Below are 26655 nucleotides of genomic sequence, written 5' to 3' on the forward strand. Positions count from 1 at the left end.
TTTGTGAAAATTTTGTCCAGAAAAATGTTTCTTATAGAAAAGATAACATGCCTGAGGAAAAAGCACAGGCATGAAATCTTTTGAAAAGTTGCCACAAACTTAGAGAAATGGTTTGTAAACCTCCATGGAGTGATTAGTCCTTTTCTAATCAGAGATGACTTTTTGTGTATAGTACACGTAAGATTAGTGAATAAATGAGATTTGGCATAAAGAGTTTATTTCCTGAAAGCTCCTGAATTGGTTAGAAAAACATGTAAAACTCATATAGACAAAAAATATATTTCATCACCAAATGCAATAGAGAAAAAATTGGATTTGGAGCCATTTGCAGAGCAGGGAATACGTTTTGCATGTGGAGTTTTAATAATGTAATTGCAAATGTAATTTTCTGGATCTAACCATCACGATGCTTGTTGAGCATACCCATGTTTTTACTGAAAAATTGATAAAATATTATTGTCTGCAAAATAACATGGTGTTGATTTGCTCCAATTAAAGTGATTGAAGACAAATAATACAATAATTTAAAATTATATTTAAATATTCACATATTTTAATTTTTTCTAAATACAGTAGATCTTGTAAGGAAATAGTCATCAGCTATATCCCTTTTAGTTTAGATTTTGGTATTGAATAACGTTCCTATTTGTTAGCATAACACATGTATTTGTTTTTTTATCTTATGCAGTGTTGTTAAAAGATACTGTGCTATTTTTCATGGCCTCTTTAGTGGAATTATGTTAGAGGAGTAGCATTTTATAAATATTTCTTATTTCTAAACTCAAAGTAATATCCTGAAATTTCTTTGAGAGGCTGACAGTAGTCAAAATAGTTACACTTATATATTAGTCATCACTTAACATCTCTGTTTAATAAATAGGGAACAAGTTTTCTGTAAAAAAGAGGAAGCAACTTTGGTTTATATAGCATGACCTTGTCTAAGGAGAGACAAAGACACTCATTCAGAACTGAAAGAGAACATGTTCTGTATCTGAAAAGCCAATACAGAAAATGCATACAGCAAATAACATGCCTGCAGCATTACTGAAGGTAATATTTTTCAGAATATTTCTTGAAGGAATAGGAACAAGAAAACAGATATTAATGATTGAAATATAGTACTTTTTGATTAAAATCAATAGAGATAAATTCAGTGCAGCATACTCTGGCGACTAAAATGTTTTTCAATTATGTGTTTGTATTAGTGATGTCCAGAGGTGTTCTGAATAGGCATGATTGTCCAATTGTATTGGACAAACAGGAAAAGACATTTCATTGCCGTAAAATGCTTTGTATCATAGTTTAAGGGGCTAATGAAGTGAGAAAACTAATGTGTTAGAGGAGAGAGTAATGTTTACCACCAATGTGTTTATCTGTTTTATGAAGATGCTGTGAAGTTCTGTATTATGTATAATTTTTCCATGTGATATACTGAGCACATTGGTGTTCCTACATGGCTATGGTAGTGTTTCAAAAGGCTGGTGTTCAGACACAGGTCTGGTGTTCCTGGCTGAATCACATTCTCAGATGTGTGCTGCTAGAACTGTGATAGTTGCAGCAGTGTGTGCAGATGCACTCCTCAATACTTGGTGCTGGCCGATGCTCAGGCCTGAGTCAGCTTCTTGTCCTCCCTCCAGCTCTGTGTCCCAGTCTGTGCTGAGGGTGGGAAAAGGGAAGAGCAAAGAGGGAATGAGCCATGGCTGCTTCTGTCCTGGTGCATTCTGCAGATGGGTCAAGGCTGATGGCTCAGTTCTGTTCAATCTTTTGTGAGGAAATATAGTGATAGAAGAATTGGGACTAGCTTTACATTTACACAGAGTTGGTTTAGATTAGATATTAGGAAAAAATTGTTTACTGTGAGGATGATGAGATGCTGGCACAAACTGCCCTGAGAAGCTGTGGATATCCTATTCATAGAATGTTCAAGCCAGGTTGAATGGGGCTTTGAGCAACCTGGTCTAGTGCAAGGTGTCCTGCTCAGGGCAGGGAGGTTGGAGCTAGATGAACTCTCAGATGCCTTCCAATCCACACCATTCTATGATACTGTAAACTCTGGTGCTCTCTTTGGGGCTACACTTCTCCAAATGAGTTTCTCTGGAGGAAAGATTTCCAGCAACATCAAACTTGCTGTGAGCAGGTGAAAATATAGTTAATCAGCGTTATTCCCTCTTCTCTTGTTTTTGATTTTTTTTTTGTTTGTTTGTTTTGTTTTGTTTTTTTGTTGTGCTTTTGATGAAAGAACAGCCAATCTGCTGTGGGATTTTGAAAGATCTGATGTAACAATTTTATACTCAGACTCTGGCACACTGATTTTTGCTCTCACCTCTAGGCTACAAGTAGTAGGTATAAATGGCAGGGGACACAAAGTTGCATGATTGATGCTGAAGTTGGTCAGAAGTTTTAGAATGGTGTAATGATAGACACACAGTTATTTACTACTTGTAATAGCTGGCCTGGATACAAGGTAGTATGAAAGTCATATCTAACTGTCTGTCAGAAATTTCTCAAGCTGAGAGAAATGAAGCTAGATAAAAGACAGAGAAAAAAAAAATCAAATGAAAGTATATTCTATAAAACCTCTGATGCAGAGGAAGTAATGAGGTCCTGATTTTTCTTTGGTCAATTTAATCTAAAAGTCCTTTATTAAAAAAAACAAACCCAACCACATCCTCCCTCTCCCTCCACAAACCCAAACCTGATGTTTTATTGTCATTCAGGTTCTGCAAATCTGACAAAGGCAGGAAGCCTATTAATGTGCTACTGTCCTCAGTGTCCTTAGAACTGAATATCTCCTAAAAATACGCATGTTCAACAATTTATCATGAAATGCTAGAATTACTTTCAAAAATCTGAGATGCTTTTCCTTTCCTAATAGCAGTCACTTCCTTCATATTTTCCAAAGTATTTAGGACACATTTTTCATAAAAGCTATAATTAATAGAAAAAATCTTATCTTCTCAATGCATCTCAAAATCACTACCTTTCCACGACACACCTAAGATTCAAAGTAGTGATTTATTATTTTACTCTGCTAAAAATTTATCAGTGATTGTTTCAGTTTATTTATCATTGAAAGGAGACTTCTTCCAAAGTAAACTCATAAAAATAGAAGGATGTATTTATATCTATGTATGTTTTAAAAGAACAGTGGAAGAATTTTAAAAAACAATGTAACTTTAGGTTATGTTTATTCACATTGCGTGAGTGCTGTTGCTGACATAAGTGGAACTACTCAAGAAGTGAAGCACTGTTAACCATGAACAAAGACATCAAAATCATGCCCTGAATATGTGGAAAATATGCAGTGTTCTGTAATTGCTCAGTTTCTGGTAATGGCTCTCTGTATATGGAACAATGGGTGTTTGGTTATTTTATCACAGTTTTTAGCAGCACAAGATGACAATACTGAAATCTCCCACATCTATATTTGGACTATACTTCCTTCTTTCAAATGTCACTGCATATTTTTAGGCATAAAGAAAGGGGGATCTAAATTCTTTCAACATACTGCAAGACATGTGATGTTTAAACATGCCCTTTTAAAACTGATCCTAAATGTAGTTATGATTCTCTGCCAATTCCTACTGGGGAAGCAAGTCCTGGAGTCTAGAGTGGGAACTTGGCCTTCAGAAAGGAAATATCTGTCTTGCATCCAAGGGTTTGATTTTCCCAGAGAGGAGATGCGCCTCCACGTGTGTGCCATGGCCACAGAGGTTTATCCTGCACTGACATTGTGCTCTCTGCCCTTTTTGTGCATGTTTTGTGCATGTGCACATCGTGCCAGCACTGAGTTCAGTGTCACCCAGCTTGTGATGTAGATTGAGTACCTGGCACTGCATACACAGAAATAGGCAATATATAGGTGTACAGGCACAGAGTACTTATCTCCATATGTGTATTTGGTGCAGCACATTCAGCTCTCTAGGCTTTGAAAGTAGCTTTGGGTGAGGAGTGTCATGAATCCCATTTTTTCTCTTTGCTTACCCTCAGTGATCAGGAGCCTTGTCCTTATGGAGTAAGAAGGAAGAAGGGTTATGTATGCATTTACCTGAAAATCTCTGCTGTTGGTAGGACAAGAGATTATTGCAGGACTGGATGCTAAACAGCTAATTTAAAAATGAAGCTTGATGTAGATTTAAGAAACTCTTTTAATGTTATGTATTTGAATTCCAAAATGGTATTTTTTTCCTTGCTATTTTTATGTGGAATATTTTTTTTTCTTGACCACATTTTTGTCAGTAAGCTTTTCCATAAGATTGTCTATATGTTGTGTTTGAATGACTCACTCATTGTTTTGGGATCTTTGTGATACTTTTCATTCTAACTATTGCAATCTGACACAGTAAGTTTCTCTATTTATGTTACTTATTTGAGAATGTGTAAGGGAATAAGATGCTATGTTCTTTGTTAGATTAAGGCTTTTGTGTGGTAAGGTAATATAAGGAAAAGATAGGAAAGTGAAAAACATAGAGAGTCGGGAAGGTAGAAGAAAAGCTAGGAAAAAAAGTTATTTTATGCATAGGTGCTGCCTGACATATGCAATAAAATAATATCATGGTAAACTGTGAATATATACATATGTTTACCTTATGTCATAGATTTTAACATTACCATTTTGCTTAAGCTTAATTTTACACTCAGTTTTTCATAAAGAAAGGTATATAAATAAATAGCAACAAAAAAGATAAGTATAATTTCCTTATGTAAAGCATTTAGCCTGGTATTTGAGACAATTGTATTTTCTGATGAAATACAAGTTTTTCTTTATTTTTTTGTATTTCTATGTATTTTGTTCAACTGCTCTCAAAATTATCAGTGACTCTGTTATGTCCCAAACATGTGCTTCCTACCCAATGTGAAAATTGACTGTGGTTCTTCCATGCTGCGAATGCTGTAGCCCAAATGGAACAGCTCTTTACTGATCAGATACCAGTCTCTAGTTAATAATAGAGAAATATCTATGACAGTTTTATTTTATCACTAGAACTTAAGGGTGATGTCTGTGTTTGCACTGACTTGTGGCTGTCTTTCGCTCTGACACTTTCATGTCATTCTGCCATTTCAGAGGTCAGTGTCATGATATTGCCTAAATACTCCTGTTGGCTTTTTTGAAATTAATATTGCCGTAGTTAAATTTTCAAGATGAAAATTCCCCATTTTTTTTCCTTTTGCTTGACCTTATTGTTCCTTTTTGAAACATTATTAGTGATGCCAAATGTTAATTTATAGCTATTTAATTTTTCCCTTTTTCCAAACAGTCCTACTGAAAATAAGACAGAACTTGAGTACTGGCTTTTCAGAAATGACTCAGTTTTCTCCTCTCCTGATTACATCAGTTTTACTGCTATGAGTTTTTCTGTCTTCTCAGATTTCTCACCTGCTTATGACACAGAATCAGAAAGATGTGATAAAGGTGGCATTTTGTCACACTTTCAGGGTCCTGGATACGGCCCATTCACCAGAAACCTTTTGTAACTGCAGCTATCACAGTAGCACTCCTTTGTTTTTTTATTTTCCCATTCCAACTAAGTTTTAGTGAAAAGGGGGAAGACAATAACCTTGTTTAAAAATACATAAGGAATCCCCTGATGGAGGAAAAATCTTCTGTTGGAATGGCTGAGCCAACTTGATATCTCTTGAAACAGCTTTGAGGGCAGGATTCTAGGTTGGCAAAATTTTATTCTCAGAGAGTTATGCTGATAAAAAGTGAAACTAGAGTGAAAGTGCAGATCTAAGACGTTTGTGGTATAAAGTCTCTGGGGTAAAAAGTTGTGTGTAGTATCTTTTGTATGTGAGCACTTGAACATCATGTGAGTGAGAATGACTCAGAGCTGTCTTTCTTCAATTGAATAAAATATCATCACATTTACCAGTAATATGTGCCAGCCCTTTTTGGTAAACTTATTTATTCTATATTGTGGCATGTGTTAATGTAAAGTAAGACAGCAAGTATAATTTATAGATGAATAACATTGTTTGGAGGTCTTCGTGCTGTTAGAATAGTTGGGACTAAAAGAAAATAGCCACTGTCTTAAAATCATGATGTGCAGCTTCTAAAAAACACATACTGTTTCTAATAGAGAGATGTATTTGCCTAATACAATTAAATAGCCAGGAGAATTTTTATGTTATAAATCTGGGGAAAGGAGGAGATGATTTTGTTATGATGAGTTGTTATTTTCCATGTTTTTGTGAATGATACTCTAATGTTTCAGTTTTTTGTTGAAGTGTTGGAAAATTAATTAGTCAGAAGAGCTTAAAAAAATAGAAAAATGACTGCATGTGCAAGACAAACAAAAAAGGTCAGATGTTTGTATAAAGAAAGCAAGATTTAAAGTCTGCTTATATGAACTTTATGCAGATTTTTAAACTGAACTTTTCATATTATTTTCTTTTTTTTTTTTTCCTACAAATCTACCATCTTGTTTAGGATCTAACAGCAGAAAATCTGGCAGCAATCATATGCATGTGCTCCTCATTGCATGCTTGGGAAAAAAAAATCTGGCAGATTAAAACCGGTTGCTAAAGAAGAACTGTGAGCCTGTGAATTCTCTAACTTCCTGCTACTTCCTGGGAGGGTTATTCTCTGGGATGCTCTGAGCATCCAACCCACTCAGTTCCAGTCTTTTCTATAAGCATCACTTCTCCCATACATTGATCAGTCATGGGCCAAGTTACAGGGTGCCACTAAATTGCCTTCAATATGTATGCCCTCTAAGGATTCAATGCAGGAGGTGCTTTATTTTTTGTTTTAGTTTGTTTCCCTCTCTCTAGCTTTCTGTGGTTCAAGTGTGATGGCATCCTTCAAAACTGGTGCTACCCTGTCAGTGAAATGGCAATACCAACTTCCTTTAAGTGGAGCTTTTTGGAGCCCCTTTGTGCTTCAAATTGCTCTGGGTGTCTGTGCTTAGTCCCAGCAGATTTCCCAAGCACAGCTGGTTACAGCAGAGGCACTATCTCTCTTTCAGAACGACAAACAGGCCTATCTCTTTGCATCAATATTCACACTTTGCATAAGCCCCTTAGAAGAAGATTTCCATTTTTAATGGTTTTAATTAGCATTTATGAAAAACTGGTCTCACATGATATAAAGCAACAGATTAAATTTGTTAAGTGGATAATAATAAAATGTGGGTTGATTTGTTTCACTGGAGTTTAAAAGGCTTTTGCTCAATGGGGCCTCCATGTTAATTCATTAAGCATGCTTTAGACCTTATGGAGATTTTTTTTTTTTAAAATTTAATTAACACAGATCAAACTCCCAGGAGATTTTATGTCCTCCACAGCAGTGTCTGATAGAGACAGTAATTTAAAACTTATTTATAGGTCTTTGTGTTCATTTGCTGGAAAAAGGGATTAAAAAATTCTATGAAATCATTCTGAAATGGCAGAAGCTACTGAAGTACTTTAGAGTAGGAGTGAAATGTGCTTATAAATGATGTAAGAGAAGACTGAGCTTCAGATGTCTGTTTTTTTTTCCTGACAGCAACAATGGCTAGTTCTTGCTAAGCAAGCCAATTGAACATTTTCTCCACAAATGTTTTAATCCATGATGGAAAAGCCGGCTCTTGAGTTGGGTCCCAAGACCTCTATCCCTCCTTCTCACAGTGTTCATCAGTGGGCCTGGCTGAGCTCTATCTTAGTGTAAAGCATGGGATGAAAATTTGTGGTGTGGTTAGGGCAATCTCCTGGGAAGTAACGGGCTGGTGGTTTCTGCCTCAGCAGCCTGAGGAGGTCCTGAACAGTTGCTGGAGAACTGCAATAACATCTTACTATAAGAAATCACTTCTAAAGACTTTTTTGTACTTCTCTCAATGTGATTACCATAATTTTTCATTGAAGCCAGTGATTTCTAAGTCTAAGAATGCATCACAGATCTGTTCCCTCCTGTCTGTTTTTCGTAGTGTTTTGGCTGAACTGCATAACCGGCTTCTGCATGTAAATTGTTTCTCAGATGATTTGAATTAGAATCAGAGGGGAAAAAAATAAAAATCACTTGCCTACAAAAAATAATGAGAAGTGGAGAAAGAGACATTCAAAGAGAAAGAGAGAAGTATTCATTGAGGAATACAATAGCAAAGAAGAGGATAAATACTCCCAAGTAGATTCTGTAAAGCATATGAGAACCGTAGAAGGAGATCTCAAACAAGCATGCAGTGTCTTCTTCTATGCCTGAAATTCTCTTACTGTGTGTCCTATCAGGTTGTTTCTGTTCTCAAATAGGGTCTTGAGAGAAAATGATATGATACTGCAATTAAATAACATATTGTGTCTCATACTCAAAGGGCAGAAGAACAATTGCATACATCATTAAAGTTGTTTTTCCAAGACAGGGTCCAGGCTGACTCTTAGTGGAAGCAGATGGAACAGAATGAAGCTATGCTTTACTCATGAAGTTCCATAATATCATGTTTTATAATCCTTTAAAGAGATGGGATTTGCTCTGGATTCAGACAGCCTTGTGAGCTAGCTGTCTAAACTCACTTGACCTCCATGGGCATCTGGTTGGTACGATCAGAACTGCCTGGAGGGTGATTCAACTGACCGTCTTCTCCAATGGGAACTGAATTACTCTTGTGTTGCTGCCTTGAAATAGCTGGCTGTAATGGAAGCTTAGATACTGAATGCAGTGAGGATTTCTACATACAGGCACTCAAACTGGTGTCTCTTAATGTTGAACCTCAGTTGAAGAGTCCTCTTGATATACATAATTTTTGGGCAGATATTACCTGAATTACTTCTGTAGCAGTGCATTTTAATCTATATGGTCTGATGTAAAAGTAGATGAACACATGTTTTTACATTTTATTTTATGATTGTACTGATGGCTACTTTATGCTCTTCAGAGTTCAGTAAAGATTTTTTGGTAGTGGGTAGAATTCTATGCATGCTGAAATGTTCAATTATAAGAATTTTTCTATTCCACTCTACCAGTAATTCTCTGAGAAGTGCTATGTGACAGTAATTGGGCAGATCTGTATTTCAGTACTGAGGTAAGGGATCACTGTCATTCTGTCTTCTTTAGGATCATTAGGAAAACCTGGGCTCTACTTCCTTTGTTCTTTTAGTCAACAACAAATATAAAATATGTGGGACTGTGTTGGAAGGTTGCTGCTCCCTAAGATAAAATGTCAGCAGTGTCTTTTCCAAATTTGATTTTGTGCATCTCAAAAGTTAACATTAAGTTATTATTAGTAGTATTTTATTTTTATTTTGTTATTTTTATTATTATTTCAGTTATTAAAATTATTATTATTCTGATCTGTTGCACTTTGCAGATTTTAGCAATATTCCTGGGGGATTTTTTGTGTTGCATTCCTTAAAATGTGTGATTGTATTTCTAAACATCATAAGGATTTTCTCTGTACCATGCCTTTCAAAAAAAAGCATTTATTTTGTCTTTGAGTATTTCATTTAGGAGCTCCCAATGATTACTGTCATTGCCTCTTCACTGCTCTTAATTCTTGAGAATATTTTAATCTCTATCCAAAAAAAAGAGGAAAAAAAAGTGAAATTAACATCTTTTTAAGGTGTTTCTAGATTGTAATGATTTAATGCAGGGTCTGAGGCCTGCCTGAGGTCTAGCAGAACATCTGATGGTCTGGTAGATTTTATCTTAGAAAAGAATTACATTTGGAAGGAACTCCTAGCAAGGTAACTAACAGCTGTTAAAATTGAACTTTCAAGGGAAATATGATTCTTTTAAGCCTAAGCTAAATTAAAATGTTTTCCAGAAAACAAAATTCTGAATCCTTCAGTTTCCCCAGCACTTAAACATATACCTATGAGTGACAGTGCAAGTGACACAAAAACTTTACCATCTTCTGTACAGCTGATGAAGAATGTTCCTGAATATGGGCTTATTACATCCATGACCAAGACATGGTCTATTCTGGAAGAGTATTACATCTGACAGCAGAAAGAATGTTGGTTCAGACCATCTATCAGGCTGTGTTTATACAAATATATTTTTTTTTCTGAAAACTTAATGAAAATCCTATGCCAGCAAAGATTTTTGAGTTTCATCTTAAAAGAACATAGGAGTTATAGAGTATAACAAGATAAAATAGAACTGTGAAGTCTCAAGGGAAACCCACTCAATTCCATCTGAACTCCATGCCTTACACTTTAATGCCTCATAATATCATGAAATAATACCGTTTTGACCACAAGAGTGTCATTAGGAAGCTTTATTAAAATACACAACATATTAGTATAGTTGGGAATTTTTAAAATACCCTCTCTACAAGTGTTTATACTGAACAAAATACCACTTATTACAAAAAAGATACAAAGTATTTTCCACCTTCTTACATTTTCATGTATTTTTATATTATATTATATGTAAATATATATTCAATATGTTTATTTCATTTGCTTATGCTGTTTCAAGATGGGAAATTAAAAATCGCAAATGGTAAATGATATTCCCAACTGCCTCTATATAAGTACAAAAATTCTTCTGATTCAGCAAATTGTTAGGAAAGAGCACCTTCTCCTGTTTCATGAGCTCTGGATCAAGTAAACCATTCTATGAGTTTCCTGCTGGAAAGGCCTTAGGTCTATATGCAACTGTGTGTCACATACTTATACAAAATAGAGCTCACTTTGGAAGTTCCTCATCCAGGATTCTGGAGCTGTATATATATGTCAATCTGTGGATGACTTTAAACTCAATACAGTGTTAGTTAATTGGCCTGGGAATGGAGTTGTGGGTTCTGGCAATCTGAATGTCCTTTTTTAGGGTGCAATTAACTTTGTGTTTTCTTGGCTTCTAACCAAGATATGCAATATGTTATTTTTGAGCAGTGAAGTGGTGAGATGGTGGAGGCTCTCGGAAGTAACGTATCCCCCTTTTCCAGACATCACATCTTTTGCAGAGGCACAGGCATGACAGGCAACACTAACCTTTTCCAATATTTGTATAGCATTTCCAGTCTGTTTTTGGCTCAGCAGATCCGCTACTTTGCAAGTTTTATAAATCATGACATGCCTCCTTCCTTTTGAGGCTCCTTGAGATGCCTCTGCAATTTCCAAGCTACTAGTGAATGGAGGAGCAGAGCAACTGCTTAAGGGGGAAGTTTTGGTGAGTGGGACTTGAAGTCATCCCATCTAATTTTCATCAAAGCTCATTCAGTCGAAACTTTTGTCTAGGCTTCCTCTTGAGAGGATGGGGGATAAGAAATAGAAAAACTCCTCCCAAGGTGAGTAATTTTATCCTCTGAAGTTTTAAAACAGACATGAAATGAATCATTTTCTATGTCTCTATTAAGGAGCCTAGATGGCGAGCTTAGACCACACATGAACTTTCAGCAAGATGAATATAGTCTGGAAAAAGATGAGAAGGATAAATAAAGCAGAGCTCAACTCTGTAGAAGAGGATAATGAGTGGGCTTATGTAGTCAATGAACTTTCCCTTCTTTATGGTATCAGGACACTTGAACCACTGAGAAAGCATATGGTTTTCTAATAGGAAGTAGACAAAGCAGAGAAGTTGGGAATGTGGAGGGAAAAATGTATGAGTGTAGCATATGACAGAAAGAAAAGCTGAGGTTTTTACCTTGTCCACCAGATAAACTCTATGGGGTCTCAAAGGGGAGTTCTGTCTGCAGACAGGAAAGGGTAGAAGAAAAGAGACGTTCTGATATATTTGGCAATATTTCCCCTGCTTGATGTCTGCAGAAGGGGAACCCCCAGAGAGCTTTAGTCAGCCTACCACGTGAACTTCAGGGAGGAAATGTTCTCCTTTTACATTGTCAAACATCCCTTGTGCGCAAGTTACATTTTGAACACTCTGAACACTATTTCTACCACAGAAAAAAATGTCACAGAAATTTTGCACTGTGTTAATTCAGATACTCTGCCCTAGTTTTGGACAAAATCCAGACAATCAAAGACCTCAGCTCTCAGTTTTGGATGTTTTGGGATGCTTCTATGAATTTTAGAGTACAGAGAAGGTAAAAGTCAACCCTCGCACATTATTCAGGGAAGCCTTAACTCTGTGATAACTTACTTCATTCTGTTTGTTAGTGAATAGAAGATGCAGTGAGCATCCAGGCTATATAAAAAAGACTAGTTCCTAGAAGCTGATACTCTCTCACAGACTAACACAGAATTAGATTGGTTGCACATTATCTCTACTTTGCAGTCAGGGGTGCTCAGAGAGGCAGCTCTTCAGGAACTGAAGGTAACACAGGAAGCCAGCAGTAAAACTGTGTTGCTGACTTTTGGACTAATGCCCAGGCCATTCATTGAAATTTGTTTGGCTTAATTTGCTTGAGGCCCAAGTGAAGAAGCATCAAATTGACGTAGTTTCACAAAGTGCTGACTGCAGCTAGTTGTATGTAGAAGAGGATGCTCCAGTTGTTAAAGTCACAAAAGATTGAAAGAAAAAGATCAGGAAATCTCATCTGGCCTGTGTTTAGCCAGGGTGGCTACCTTTTCTAAGATATTTGCGACACCCATGTTCCTCTGATTTCTCTGCCCAAGCAAGAAGCAACTGAGGCTTTGTGTTGCTGTGGGAGGGAGAAACCATTTGGTGAAGCAGGGCAAGCAGAGCAGGAACAGCTCTGCTCCTGGTGTATTTGTGTTGCTGTGTGGGAGCTGTGTGCAGCTGGAGGGCTCCCAGCCGCCCCAGACCTTTCCCATGGCCTGGCAGCCCAGCCAGGGCAGCTCTGATCTGTCCTCACACACTGAAAACACGCCAGCCCCCAGCCCTGCCAGGCCCTGCACGGCCCAGAGCCACAAGCCACAGAAGTGTGTAAGTGGGAGGTGTGGGAAAGGTTCCCAGCTGTGAAAATTCAGGCTGACTCCCGAGGCTTTGGTAGCAAACCCTGGGTACAAGCCGCTGCAGGTGACAGCAGTCGGGAACTCCTTGTGGGCCAGACGCTCAGAAGGGGACAGGAAAGCTGCTGCAATGGAGACATTCCCCTGGCATAGAGGAATTCTTTTGTTGCTTTTCTCCATGAAGAGAAAGAAAACAACAGAAAGTTTTGAAAATATTTCTCTCTATTCTCTTTTACTCTACTTTTTACTGCTTCCCTGTTTGCTTCCCTGGGTCCTGCAACACTGTTGTTTCAGCATCTCTTTTTTTGAGAAAGTACTGATCATCAGGGCTAAAAAAAATCAGAGAAAGAATCTTTGAGAGGAACCACCTGAAAATTTTCTTTCCAAAATCAAACCCTACACAAACTTGCAAGATTCCTGTTATAAAAAAAGTTAAAAAGCCTCTCAGCAGCCTTCTCAGCCAATTCACCTTTAAGACTCCCATTTTTTCCCACTGTAAGATTCTTTCAAATCTTTTACACAAAAGAAAAACAGAAAAACCCCAGAGAAAGTCCCCTGGTAGCAAAGAGTATCTGACTTCAGTTCTGGAAGTAACAAAGTTACCTAACTAACTGTAACAGATGGATGGAAACAAGAGCACTAGGCTTTGTTTCACTGCTTCTCACATCTTGTCATTGTTTGTATTGGCAAAATTATGCCTTTATTGTCACTGTCAATGCCGGTGGCTCCGCTGATGAAACCAATGGAAGGTTGTGGGCCCTTAGTCAGCGTTTATCATCATTCCAGGGAATGAGTGAGTTGCAGAGTACTTGCTTTGGGTTATTTTTTTCTCTCTGGTACAGAAGCCGCTCCTCTAGACAGCACTAACATTTTAGCTGATCCCCTGAGAGTCAGAAACATGCTGCTAAATGGTTCTAGTGAAGGCCCCCTGTCGCCTTTTACAAATCCTTATTGCATCCCTCAAAATAAGAGGCACAGCAGTCCAGGGCACTGCTCTGCTGTCTCTGTGCTTGCAGCTGGGGTTTGCAAAGCCCAAAAGCCTGGCAGAGCTCGCTCCGTGTCAGAAAAGGCAAAACTAGTTGTAGCTCAGTTTGCCTGTCTCCAAAGTTTAATATGAAAGTTTTGTTTCCAACCTCCTACATTTTGGGGAGGTGGGAAAGGCTTAAAATGATATTTATGGTCATTCCAGACTTTGGTCTCGTTTTGCTTTAAAAATCCATTAAAACTCAAATTAAGCAAGACTCCTGCTGTTAGCTCAGTCAGCTGTGAAGGGCTCTCTGAAGCTGCTACCCATCCTTTGAAAGTAACTGAGTAACAGGGAAAAAAAACCTGCTAAGGCTTCCCTTTTGATATAGAAGGATTTGTACAGCAAGGTTTTTCATTTGTTTTAAGACATTGATTACTGAAATATTTTCAGAGAAGAAAGCATACATGATTCTTAATTTCTCCCTAAACTGGGAAACTGCTGTATCTTAAGCAGAGAATTAAATCGTTGTGTTCTTCTTGAGGATCTGTGTCTTGCTAATCTTCCAGATAAAATGAACTCTAGAATGAAATCATTAATCATGATATCTTAATAACATGCACTTCAAAGGAAATATCTTCCCTTTCAGATAACGAATATCCCATCAGCAAAAGCCAGCTGTACTGTGACTGGCTGGGGACATCTAGTGGAGAAAACGTAAAATACTGAATATTCCAGGAGCTAAAATGCTGTTGCCCTAAAATCAAAATCAGGATTTGCACGAGTGAACAGAAAATATCTTTCTTTAAACCCTAAATTAAATGTTTCTGGACAAAATAAAATAGTTTCCTATTTGTAGAAGATTCAATTGTATCTTCATAATTGTCTTTAAATAATACATTATAATTAATTTAATTTCATTATGGATGTGGGAGTTTATTTTCTGTTGTTTTTTTTTTTTTTTCCATTTTTTGATTTGTCGGGAAAATAAATTACATTTATTTCAGGTTCCTTGCCTAACATAAAACAAAGATAATGTTTGCCAAATAATTGTTGCCAACTATTTTATTAATTTTGGGATGTTTGGATGGAAGATGCTATAAGCAGTTAAGTACAGCTAGCTCAAACATTTCTTTCTTGGAAAAGAATCATAGAATTCAGGCTTTTCAGAATTAAAGCAGTCAATTAAGTGTATTTGTATGACTGATACTACCAATGTCATTACATTTCATCTTTGACATTTTATATATGACCTTACAACTCAGCTTGGTTTTGGAACTGTACTGTCATACTAGCAAGAAAAATGCTTACTTTGACTACCTCAAACATAGATTCAGAATCCTGAGTCCTTCTCAGGGCAATTTCAAATCTTTGGGAAGTGGGATATTGGCTTGCAAGGACACCAAAGAGAGAGGTGTTCCTTGAGACTGGCCAATCGAAGGAGCCTGCAAGTTCTAGAGCAAACTTGGGAGTAGTATCAAAACAATTACTGACAAGCCATTATGATTGTAGGCCACATAATATTTAATAAACACAATAACCATCCTCCTATCTATCTTACTACACTTATATACTCAATTCACTTAGAAAGAAACCAACACAGGTATGTACAGTTGGGCTTCTAATATACTAAATCACTTCTTATGAAAGCAATCTGAGAGTGATTTCAGGAGCCAAAGACAAGGAAACCACCTCGTTCCAAGCAAAGTTTCAGACTAGAAAACATGGGAGGGCAGGTGTTGTGGTATAATCTTAGAATTCTGGAAAGGTTTGGGTTGCAAGGGACCTTTAACGATCAGCTGATTACAACTGCCCTGCCATGTAGAAAACCATGATAAGGGATGCAGCTAAACTGAGCTGTAGGGAAGTAGTACACCACCAATGTGTGTTGATTCACATTTTTGTTGGTGAAAGAGTGTTGTATTTTTAGCCAATAGAAGCAGTGGTTTCAGACAGGGACACATAGTAATGCCTCTGTAAAGAAGCAGGGAAACACAGCTTGTGACAACCACTTTAAGGAAGAACTGGGCTACTCTGGGTCTGAAATCTGAGACAATCAGGAAACAGTAGCTTCTCAGAGGTTATATTCAAGCTATTCTGCTCAGTCTATGCTATATTATTCTCAGTGTATCAAAAGATCTTTTGATGAAGGGAAAGGTGCTACAGATTTTTAGTTTAGCATAGAGTTTTTCAGGTCATTCTTCAGAATGGCAAAATTCTGAAGGGGAAAAGTCAAATAAATGTACATGAACCCCGAGCCTTACCCATTGGGAGTTATTCTAAAAAGCAGTCTTCAAGAAGGCAGGTAGATTGAGGGAGTCCATAAAGAGGAGTAAAATTTACTGCCTTAGAATTGTAGAAGAGTATCCTTCCTCTCTCCAGATAAATCTCATGATACTTCTCTCTCCCACGAACTGGGTTACACTAACCAGGTTCTGAACAGTCCTGACTACTGTTTTTCAGAGACTAGTGACAACTATGTGTGGTGAGGCACTGGTCCTATGGAGTTCTATTGTAAGATCAGCAAAAGAAGAGATTCAACTTTTTGTGGATTGGAATCTATGGGTTTGTGATGAACTGTTCTTTTATTATTTATTATATTCCTATATCTTTATTAGTTTACAGGAATTTTCCTTTGAACTCTTCCCTTTTGCATCCTTCTTTTAATAGGCCCTAGGTAAATAGTAAAAGCATCTTTGGCAGAAGAATCAGTAATGAACAGTTATTTAAATTAGATTTTAAGCCTAAGAGAAATGTAAGATTTCCCAAGATTCTGCATCATATAGTTAGTCATACAATACTGAAGTCCAACTCTTACTCCAGTGAGAACCAGTCCCCTGGCATCACTAACTAGCCAAATACTATGGGTATTGGGTACTGTGGGTACAAATACTTTTGTTTCACATCTGAGAGAGTTTAATTTGTAGCTCTGATGAAACTACATTTGAACTGAAAATGATTTGGGCATGTGTGTGAGTGGATTAGAAAAGAAAAAATTCATCCTCTGTTAGACAAAACTGCACCAGAGATTTTTTCCTGGCTGTAAGCAGAGTCCCTCTTGGATCAGTTGACCTCTTTAATAGAAGAGTCTGTCCTTCCAGTAAATCAAAGGGAACAGAAGTCAGTCCTGTAAGCAGGTGGTTGTCTCTGGGTGATGTCCAAGGTCAGACTTTCTAACTCTTGTCTGAGTTACTGGGGAAACTGCCCATGAAATTGGAGACATTGTGAAGGTAGAGGCTAAACAAGCTGTTCACTCCCCTGCTAGTGTTACAAGGACTCAAGACTAATGGGTCTTTGTGAAAACAGAAATGCTTAAATTCTCACTCTCAGACTTATGAGATTCTAGACAAGCTGCACAGTGCATTCTTCTTTATGGAAGAAAGTTAATTAAGTGCTACAGCCTTCTAGACTCAGTTCAGCATTAGGTGAACCAGCTCATTGCAGAGAATGAAGGTATTTGTCCAATGATACATCAACAGCATCTTATTTCTGTCGAGCAAAAGAAAAATATATTCCCTGGGGTAAGGGTGGCTTGGATCACATTCAAGATCAGGTGCTGAATGCAAAAAACCTGAAAATATGAAGTGAGATTTTTAGGACTGGTTTATCAAGGTGGCACACAATGATATAAAGCCACGTGTAGGGTAGGTGGGATTTATTGAGGTGAGGTGCTTATCCTGGGGGTGTGCCTGTCCCCTTGTAAAACAGTGGAACTGTATGGGAGATCTGTGCCCTTTTTAAAAATGGCTGCCTTAGGCAATAAAAAAACCAACATTTTCCGAACTCATTAATGTGAAAAGTTGTAAAATGACAATTAGAGTAGCACAGCATAAAAGTCCATGCCATCTAAATTCAGATTTTTACTAAACTTCCAGGCATTTTTCATTCACAGATTTATTAAAGTACTCAGTTGTGGCAGAGTGCTGTGAGGCAAAGGAGATAATCAATTGTGTACTTGGAAAAATAAGAAAAATCTTGCTTGACAAGAAAGTTACTTGCAACTGTTGAAAATTAAGGCCCTGCATTTTTTAATTCTTAAAATGTGGAAAATCTGACAATATTTTTGTCTATTTACTATTTTTTTTTACCCTGTTCTGTTTGAAACATTCACATCTAGTATTCTAGCTACTTGATTTGAAAAATCTGACCATTGTTACTGCAAATCTCTTCATGTTCCTCCTGTCATAGAGTGTTCTTGGAGATGCTGCATAGATTTTTCAAGAATAAATGAAACAGCAGTCTAGTGAAATCTTGCTAAAATAAATCAAGATAGAGTAAATAGCAGAGGGCAATACTGGGAAAATCATCCAGATAGTGTACTGGGGATTTTTCAGCCCTGCCATTCTCTTTATCAAAACTAACACCTTCAATGGAATGTTTACAAGCAGCCTGTTTAAATACTTACCATCTTAAAATTTAAAATGTTCCTATTGATAGAAGATCTTAATTCTTTTGGCTTTTATCAAATCTGCAGAGGGCATGAAGGACAGTGTGTTTCATACTATCTGTAAAGCCCTTTCATATATTGAAAGAATATTCCCATTTCCTTTTTTATTTTTTTTTAATAAAACAGAATATTCTTTTAACAGGCCTTGGAGGTAATATCTTCTGTCTCTTATATTGTTAACTACTGGGCTGCTTCCCAAAGGAGAAGTAATCTCTGTATTACATTAGAGTACCCAAAAATGAACACTACACTCTAGGTGATGTCTCCTACACTAAACAATTATTATGTCTTGTATGTGATGCTCCTCAAAGTATGTCCTTGAATGCCTTTTTACAGTGGTATCACATTCTTGGCTTAAATCAAATGTCTGATCCACTGAAAGCCCAAGGCCTTTTTTCAGTATGGCTGAATTGTCAACTATTTCCCTATTGTATTTATCAGTTGAATAATCCTTACTTAGAACTCAACTGAGCCTACACTGAATTTTACCATGTTGATTTCAAGATGTGCCTTTTGTCTATTAACATTACTAAAAACATTTAAACCAAGTTCTGCTGAACATTTGTAACCTGTTCTACTTTGAACAGCTCTGCAAATGTGACAAATATGTTCTCTAGTCAGTCATCCCAGACACTGAGGAAATTACTGTGTGCAGTGGATGTCTGCAGCCTGTCGCTTGTTTTCTTCTCACAACTGGGCTGATAACTTTCAGCAGCTACCTTGTGAGTGCTTTTTCCTGGGTAGTAACACACCTATTTACCAAAGTTCACCAATTTGTACTCTGTATTTCTGTATTTTGTGAGCAAGAATGCTATTTAAAACACTGCCAATAGCATTACTAAATGTACTGTCTACAAATACCTGATCAAATCTCACCCTTTGTGAGTGCTGAAGCAAAGATTATACTAATTTTTCAGCCTTTACTCTCTGCTGCTCACTTTCTTTCCTTGTTAAGTAATAGACATTCTTTTTCTTTATGTCCTCCTATTCCTAAACTGGTTTTCTTGTTGCATTTTGTTTCTTGTTAGATGCAATTCATATTCATTTTGATCCATACTGCATGTTATTCTTTTATAGTCTTACAGCTATTCTTGTAGGTACTTGCTCCTGCTTGTGTATTTCTCAATGTATTTTTATTTATATTTATATCTATATTTTTCTGTTTTCCTTTTTCTTTTATTGTCTCTTAAAGAGCTTCTAACAGAGCCATCTTGCTCTCTTCCTGTGCTCCATGTTCCTTTTGCATCATGAGTGTCTACCATTGTATCTTTAGTATATTCCCTTTCAGTAGCTGTGTACTCTGTTGCAGTCTTATTTTCCCCCCCTTAAAGTAACTTCCCAAGAGTCTGCACCTTCCAGTTTCCTCAATATGATGAATTCTGGTTTTTTTGGTACTCCACTGTTCTTATTCAGCTGCTCTGATTCCTCCCTTTTTTAGATTTGTGAACTTCATAGTTTTGCAATCACTTTAACCAGGATCACTTTCCACCTCAAACTTCTCAACCAGATCCTCCCTATTAGTCAGAATCCGTCGTAAAACAGCTGAAAAATTCTTAGAATTCTTAATACCTTCTCCCATCTTCCTAAAAGACAGTTGTCCTCAATATTTCCTGAAAGCCTGCTAGATTTTCTTCATCCTGACATTATTTTGCAGCACTTTTCTGTGTATTGTTCAAGTCTCCCATAACAAGTAAGAGGGCACCGTTTGGATGTTTGCATAGGAAAAAAAAAAGCCTACCCCAAAATGTACTGAGCCCCACTCTTCTATGTCCTCCTGATTAGGTTATTTCTATCATATCCATATTATGACATTTCCTTTATTTATTTATTTATTCAATTTAACCTTTCTCCTTGAGATAATCAATGCACCTCTTCACCTCTTCTGGCAGCAGAGCAAGGATCTACACTTTTGATGTGCAGTGTGGCATCTGCTTCTTTTTCCCTAGAGCATGTCTTCCTCAACAAGGTCTACTCCTTTATCCCAGCAGCTGGAAGAAACAGCATGGAAACATAAGCATTACACAGCAGTGAAATCACAGGCAGCTGCTTAGTCCAACTGGGACTGTTTCTGTGTCATGTTCAATAGCTACCTCAGTAACTCTAGTAGTTCTAGGGAAAATAAGATTTTAGAAAGTTCCTCAGTTTTGTCATACCCTTACCTGTGTTTTTCCATCAGAAGAAAAGGCTTCAACAAACTTGAGTCTTGCTGGAAAATTAGTTTATGGAGCAAAAAAAACCTCCTTGAATTATTTACACCATACAAAATTGTGGCAAATATTCCATCCTTAAATATAGACCTTACTGGTCTGGATCTGGTCAGAAGATCTTATAAGAAACAGGGATTGTATTATAAACACCAGATTTTTAGGTGAGGAAGGCATGGGAATTTTCCAGCAGAGTGGGATTGATTTTTCCTTTAAAAATTCCAGCCTATTCCTGCTGCAGTAGGCTCTTTTCAGCTGTCAGCAGATTTATTGCCAAATCTACAGATATCTTCATAAAATTGGTGCCTCCCTTTAACCTAGTAGGGGTTATTTGGATTGCTGTGAAGAAGCCACACCATTCCTGACATCATCCTTCCCAACACTTCAAGGGCTTTTAATAATTTCATGATGGAAAATACAAGCTCTCCCTGGTAAATAGTTTAAATTCAAGCAACAGGGGATGACAGCTACAGAGCTTCCCTGGGATTATTGCATAATTATGGAGACAAATTCAGAGCATTTATCCCTGTGTCAGAAGTTATTCATGGTGCCTTTGATTCACTTGCCCTGAAAAAACACAGAATCACTGAATGGTTAATTTGAAGGACCTCTGGCAATCCCCTAGTCCACCTTCCCTGCTCAGAACAAGGTGAGCTATAATACACTGCCCAGTTTACTTCTGAATATTTCCAAGGATGGTGACTTCACAGCCTTCTCAGGCAACCTGCTTCTGTGTTTGAACATTAAAATAATGTCTTTTTCTTACATTTAATTGTAATTTCTTGTATTTAAATTTCTGTCCAATGTCTCTTGGGCCTGTCCTTGTGCACTACTACAAGAAGTCTGGCTCTTGTTTTACTCCCTGCCATCAGGGATTTAGACTTCTCTAGGCTGACTAGTCCCAGCCCTTTCAGACTCTTCACCTGTCTCCTCATCTTCATGGTCTTCTTTCTTTCTACCTCAGTAAGCCTGTGTGTCAGTTTTCCCCCCATCTCTTCCTTCTTGCCCATCTTTGAGGTTGACATTTTCTTTCTTCTAGGAAATATAATCAAGAGAGGCCTCAAAAATGATACTTAGTGCTACTAAGTCTCATACACATGTCAGACTTCCCTCTAGAGGAGGGGATATCTTTCCAGATGCCAGTTTGCAGTCTCCAGGGGCAGCATGCTGGCAGTCCCCAGGCACATGGGGTGCGTCCTTGTGGACATGTGCCTAGTGGACATGTGGAGTGCAGGGGAAAGGCATTTCCCATTTTGCAGCAATACCTGGGCTCATGAGTTTTTCTCCCCTTAAAAGGCAAGATTTAGTACTTTCTCTCCAAGTGTTTCCTATCCTCTCTCCTTACTAAAAAACCTGAGAAGCTAAAAGCCTGTCTTCATTACCTGAACCAAAATCAATGGGAGTAGAATGAGAATGAGGTTCTCTGTGAGTTTAGATGGTTTGGATTTACAAAAAGGCATACTTTGTACACCAAGTATACATTGCTGATTAAAATGCACTGATTGGAAAGGAAATACAAGTAATAATGCCATAAGCTTTTATTCAACAGCTGTCTGAAGAAACAACACTTGGTTGTAATGCAAATACACCAACACATGCAGCCTTTCTTTCCAGGTATGTATTAAAAACTCTTGCCCTTAGACACTCTAACAATTTGCATGTACAGAGGCCACTATGTGGAGCAAAAAATGACTTGCATAATGAATTGCACACGCACAAAAAAGAAGGTGTGCAAAATAAACACATCAACTAGCTGAATACTAATTACATATATGCAAAATCTGGAGACACTCAGTATGCAGAACCAATCAGTTATCACAGCGAACACCTATAACTAATTTCCTCCAGGAAGAAAATTTTCCATTAGCTTTAGTGAATTTATACCCATTATAGAAAGGTTGTAGCTAAATAAATATTTTTTTAGTTTAATTGGATTAAAAATTAGAAATGCAAATTCTGGTGCACCATGTCTCTGAGTCCTTGTCTCCCTTTTTATGGTAATACCCTTCTAATGGTTTAAGCCTATGAAGAAAAAACACTGAAGATTTTAACTAGCAGCTTTGCAGGGGGGCAGAAAGGAGCAAAGAAGATTTAGTGGTGAAAAGAGCAAATAAATAGGTGCTCCAAGATTAAAAAGAGGGTAGAAGTGCATGCTGAGCTGTTGAAAGACCTCTCTGTGTTTAAAGAAAAATATTGTTTGGTTCTTTCACCAGTGCATGATCAAAATAAGAGGTACAAATTAGTTCATGGCTGCTGAAGCTACAAAACATCATGCAGAGAGCTGTCTTTGGGAACGTTTTAATGAGGAGAAGAGGTCATCAGACTGTGACATTGCTTTTCAGAATTCTTCAAGAACAACACAGACTTCCTGTTCCAAATGTGGTAAAGAATAAAACAACCTTAGTAGTAATCGTACAACTTTTGAACCGTGTTCCTTGGAAATACTGTACCGTGCTCATTTTGTAGCTTTAGTTAGCTATCTCAAAGGAACTCTTCCATATTTTCCATGTGCTCTTATTTCAAAAGTACAGTGAAATGATAGAGCTTCAACAAGGATTATATTTATAAAATAAAGTTTTATTCAGTCTTCTAAAGAGATTTTAATGTTTTCATTGCTCTAGGTGAAATGGTACACTGTGGCTCTGTTCATTAACATTTAGCATCAGTGCAAAAATCAAGGATTACCACATACAGTTTGAAAGGACATCCAAAATGACTTTGAAATTAAATTCACTACAATCTTAGTTTTGCAGCATTTTAAACATGATTTTAAAATGTATAAGATAAGTTAATGGCATTCCAGGTCAAATATTCCCAGGACAATAACAAGTTTCAGATAGAATGTCATTATTTAAATTTCTGGCATAGTGTATATGATGACTGGGATTGAAGAAGTCCTCTGAAAATTTAATAAATAACATGTGTACTACCATGCATTTATTGCAAAAGAGGCTTCCTTAAAGATATTTAGACTATTAGCAAAGAGAAGATACTGGTAAATCAAATAATTATTCTAAGTTATGGGTATCTCACAACTGGAATGGCATCAGGGTTGCCAATAATTATTGAAAAAAGGAAATAACTAGCAACTGACAAGAGTTTTCACTCCTGATAAACAATTGCTCCTGTGAAAGAAATAGATATTAAAATCATGATTTCTAACCCTCCTTTTCAAAGGTTTCTAACAGTGAGAAAGAATACAAATATATGTAAAATAATCATAACCAGGTACTATAGTTAAAAATTTGGCTAAAAATTGACTTATCTATTTATTAAAACAGAAAAAGCTGTACAACAGGCCTTTTTATTTTTAGAATGATTTCATTTGGATTTCATTTGGAAAAGCATCAGCAACTGATATAAAGCTAATGTAGATGGTAACAGAAATTTTATTTCCATCCTTTTGTTGCATGCCCTTTTAAATTATAGTCACTATGGCAAGGGAGTTAAGGAGAACATAAACCATAATGAACAACACCTATCTTTTATTTTTTCACTAAAGGGGTAAAACAAATTTGGTAGCTATCTTCTGTAGTCAGAAAGAAAATTTGTATCGTAGCAGTTTCTCTCAGTTTTTTCCAGACCACTAGTAAATGTCCACCACATGAAGTACGTAATTCTAACCTGAAGTCTAAGAAAACCCCATATATCTAATTGTTAACAAAGGTGTGCTCTCATTCAAAAATATATTTTACTGATAAATATTTATTTTTATGCCAATAATCTTACAGCTTCAGATATTGATTATTGCCTGCTCATTGCACTCAGCAAAATTCTCACATGAATCAGTTTACTTAGGCATTGATTTTATATTCTTTGGTATTGTTTTCTTGTCTTTTATGTATAAATAGGCAGCTGGAAATATTTTAGTTGTCTGTTTCATATCTAAAAAAGTCCTGATGCAAATTTTTCCCACAGAGGCTAACGAGTTTGTTGGTTTTCAGTTTAAACCTTTAATCCTGTTTGAATGGATTGATGTCTTTTTCCTTGATTTACCAGATTCTTCTGTCAGTGATTAGGGCCTGGGAGTTTGGGCTAATCTGAGATTTCTCCTCTTTTTGTATGGTCATTCTAGTGCCCATTATTCTTTTATTTTTTTTTTTTCCCTTTCCAAGAATACCACTGTATTCTATTCAATAACCATTGCTCATTGAAAGAAGATGTCTTAGATAGCCAATTAGCTGTTATGCATAGAGATTTTAACCAGCATGGTAGCAGTATTTGTTACAGGACTGTAAGCAAAGCATTGAAAAATAAATGTTTTAAAAGAGAGGGGAGGAAAAGGAGATTCTGAATTTCTGAATTTTGCTTTCAATTATCCCAAACTACATCTAGAGCAGTAATGACAAGTGTAAATTTTACAAATCAACATGATAGGAGAAAAGACTCTTTGATTCAGTGAATAAGCTGTGATGTAGAAATCCTGCAGCAGTTTGACTAGTAAGCATGCTTTTATAATTAGAGTATCAATGATTCTCTGACTAAAGCAAAAGTGGTTAAGGGTTCTTTCATAACAAATGTGGGCAGCTCTTGGAAACTTTCATGTAACTGTCACAAAACAAGACTACTGATTGTGCCTAAACTGAATGCCATTAAATCCTTTATTAACTTCATTGACTGCAACAGATACTGAGTTCTTCTTGCAACATAAAGATGTAAGTTTTGCAAAAGCCCTCCACATTTAGAAAGAGGTATAAAATAAAGGGTATAATCTAGGAAAAAATATATCTGTTACGTATCTGTATATATCTTTTTTTTTTCTTTAATCAGAGGTTAAACTACCAGTCTTCTGTTAAAATGGTTTCTCGGTAAAGAAAATAAGCAAAATACACAACAACAAACAAAACACATAACAACATACAAAACAAGTTTTTAAGTTTTTTTTGTTTACATAAAGTGATGTTCTTCATTAAATGGCAAATATACATCTTCAAAATGGAATGATCCATAAACTGAAATATCTCTAAGATTATGGAAACATCATGCTATATGTGAATAACATAATGTGACATTAGTTGAGTATTTATTTGTAGTTCTTTCAGTGGTTTTCATGCATATATTTTATCTTTTTAATCAAAATGTATAAACTGTAGTTTGATTTGAGCGTCTTCAAACATATTTGATTTGCTTACATAAACATATTGTTTAAAAGTTTTAGTAATATTTTTGTAAAATTCATATATTTATATACCTCTTCTGAATATTTATCAAACATCAGTTCTACAGAAAAAGAATTGATTTCTGGATCAAAATTAATTTTGCAACTTTATTTCATATAGATTTGGCTCTCAGTGTGAACTTTTTCTTAGTCAACAAAAGTCTGCAATATTTTTGAAGTGGACTTATGTGCTATTTTGGGCAAAGAATTATAGCAGATCTTGAAAACAAGAGAGGTCAATCACTATAAAACAGAAAAGGTTTCTTAGGACTTTTCTATTGTAGAACATGGTGTTTTAACACAGAATTTTCTATTAAGAAGCTACTCTAAATGTCTACTGGTACTACAGGAAATGTCTATTGGTAGCAAAATAGCTGCACCCATGTTTTAATACTGCAGAATTAAATGCACTAATCTTTCTGTATTTTATCCCTAAAATGTTAATTCAGTGCAAACAGAACATTCTAGTGAGCTACACCTCACTGGTCCTTGGCAAGAAGATGCCAAGATCTGTGTATCATTGTACACCACATTATTATGTTCTGCATGCTTTGTGATCTTGTCAGGACCTAAGAAAGTTATTTAATGAGTGTGAGACATACAGAGGGACAGTCTAGGTACTGTACATCACTATGGAAATATTTAAATAAAATGATTAGCTGACTATGTAATAAAGTACCACTGTTGCCATAGGGAGCTGTGAGATATTTTACATTGCTGAGTTATTGTTTGAATGAAAAAAACCCCTAACCCTGGGTTTCATTGCAATCACCACACAGCCCAAGGTACTTTTAGCAGGATGAGGAATGCTGAAATATACCCTAACTGATTTCCAGATGAATTTGTTAGGTTCAACACATCCATGGAGTTTCTCACACCATATACTATTGCATGGCTCTGCTTCTATCTTTTAAAAAGCTGTTGTGTGTCATGGGTTACAACCTTCTGTCGTAGTTGCTCTGTCAGGTCCGAAGGAAGCTGCCAAGGTCCTTACAGGGCATCACTTCCATAGCTCGTGGGTTTTTCCTTAATTAAAAACCAAACTAAAACCAAACTAAAACATGTTAAACCATGACACCTTCTTAGAAGGAAATTC

At 36.6% G+C, this 26655-nt stretch overlaps 1 protein-coding gene across 2 annotated transcripts in view; it reads left to right on the plus strand.

Moving 5' to 3' along the window:
- Positions 1-26655, plus strand: part of TFEC (transcription factor EC) — a 153443-nt gene that overhangs the window by 23988 nt on the left and 102800 nt on the right. Inside the window, exon 1 of one of the 2 annotated variants that reach the window (XM_086887050.1) lies at positions 948-1050. The exons of the other annotated variant lie outside the window; for it this stretch is intronic. The gene's annotated coding sequence lies outside the window, so the exon portion shown is untranslated. Of the gene's footprint in view, positions 1-947; positions 1051-26655 lie in introns of those variants that run through there. 2 annotated transcript variants of the gene reach the window in all.

Source organism: Cyanistes caeruleus, chromosome 4 (genome assembly GCF_971803275.1).
Source record: "Cyanistes caeruleus chromosome 4, bCyaCae1.hap1.1, whole genome shotgun sequence".
Classification (NCBI taxonomy): Eukaryota; Metazoa; Chordata; class Aves; order Passeriformes; family Paridae; genus Cyanistes; species Cyanistes caeruleus.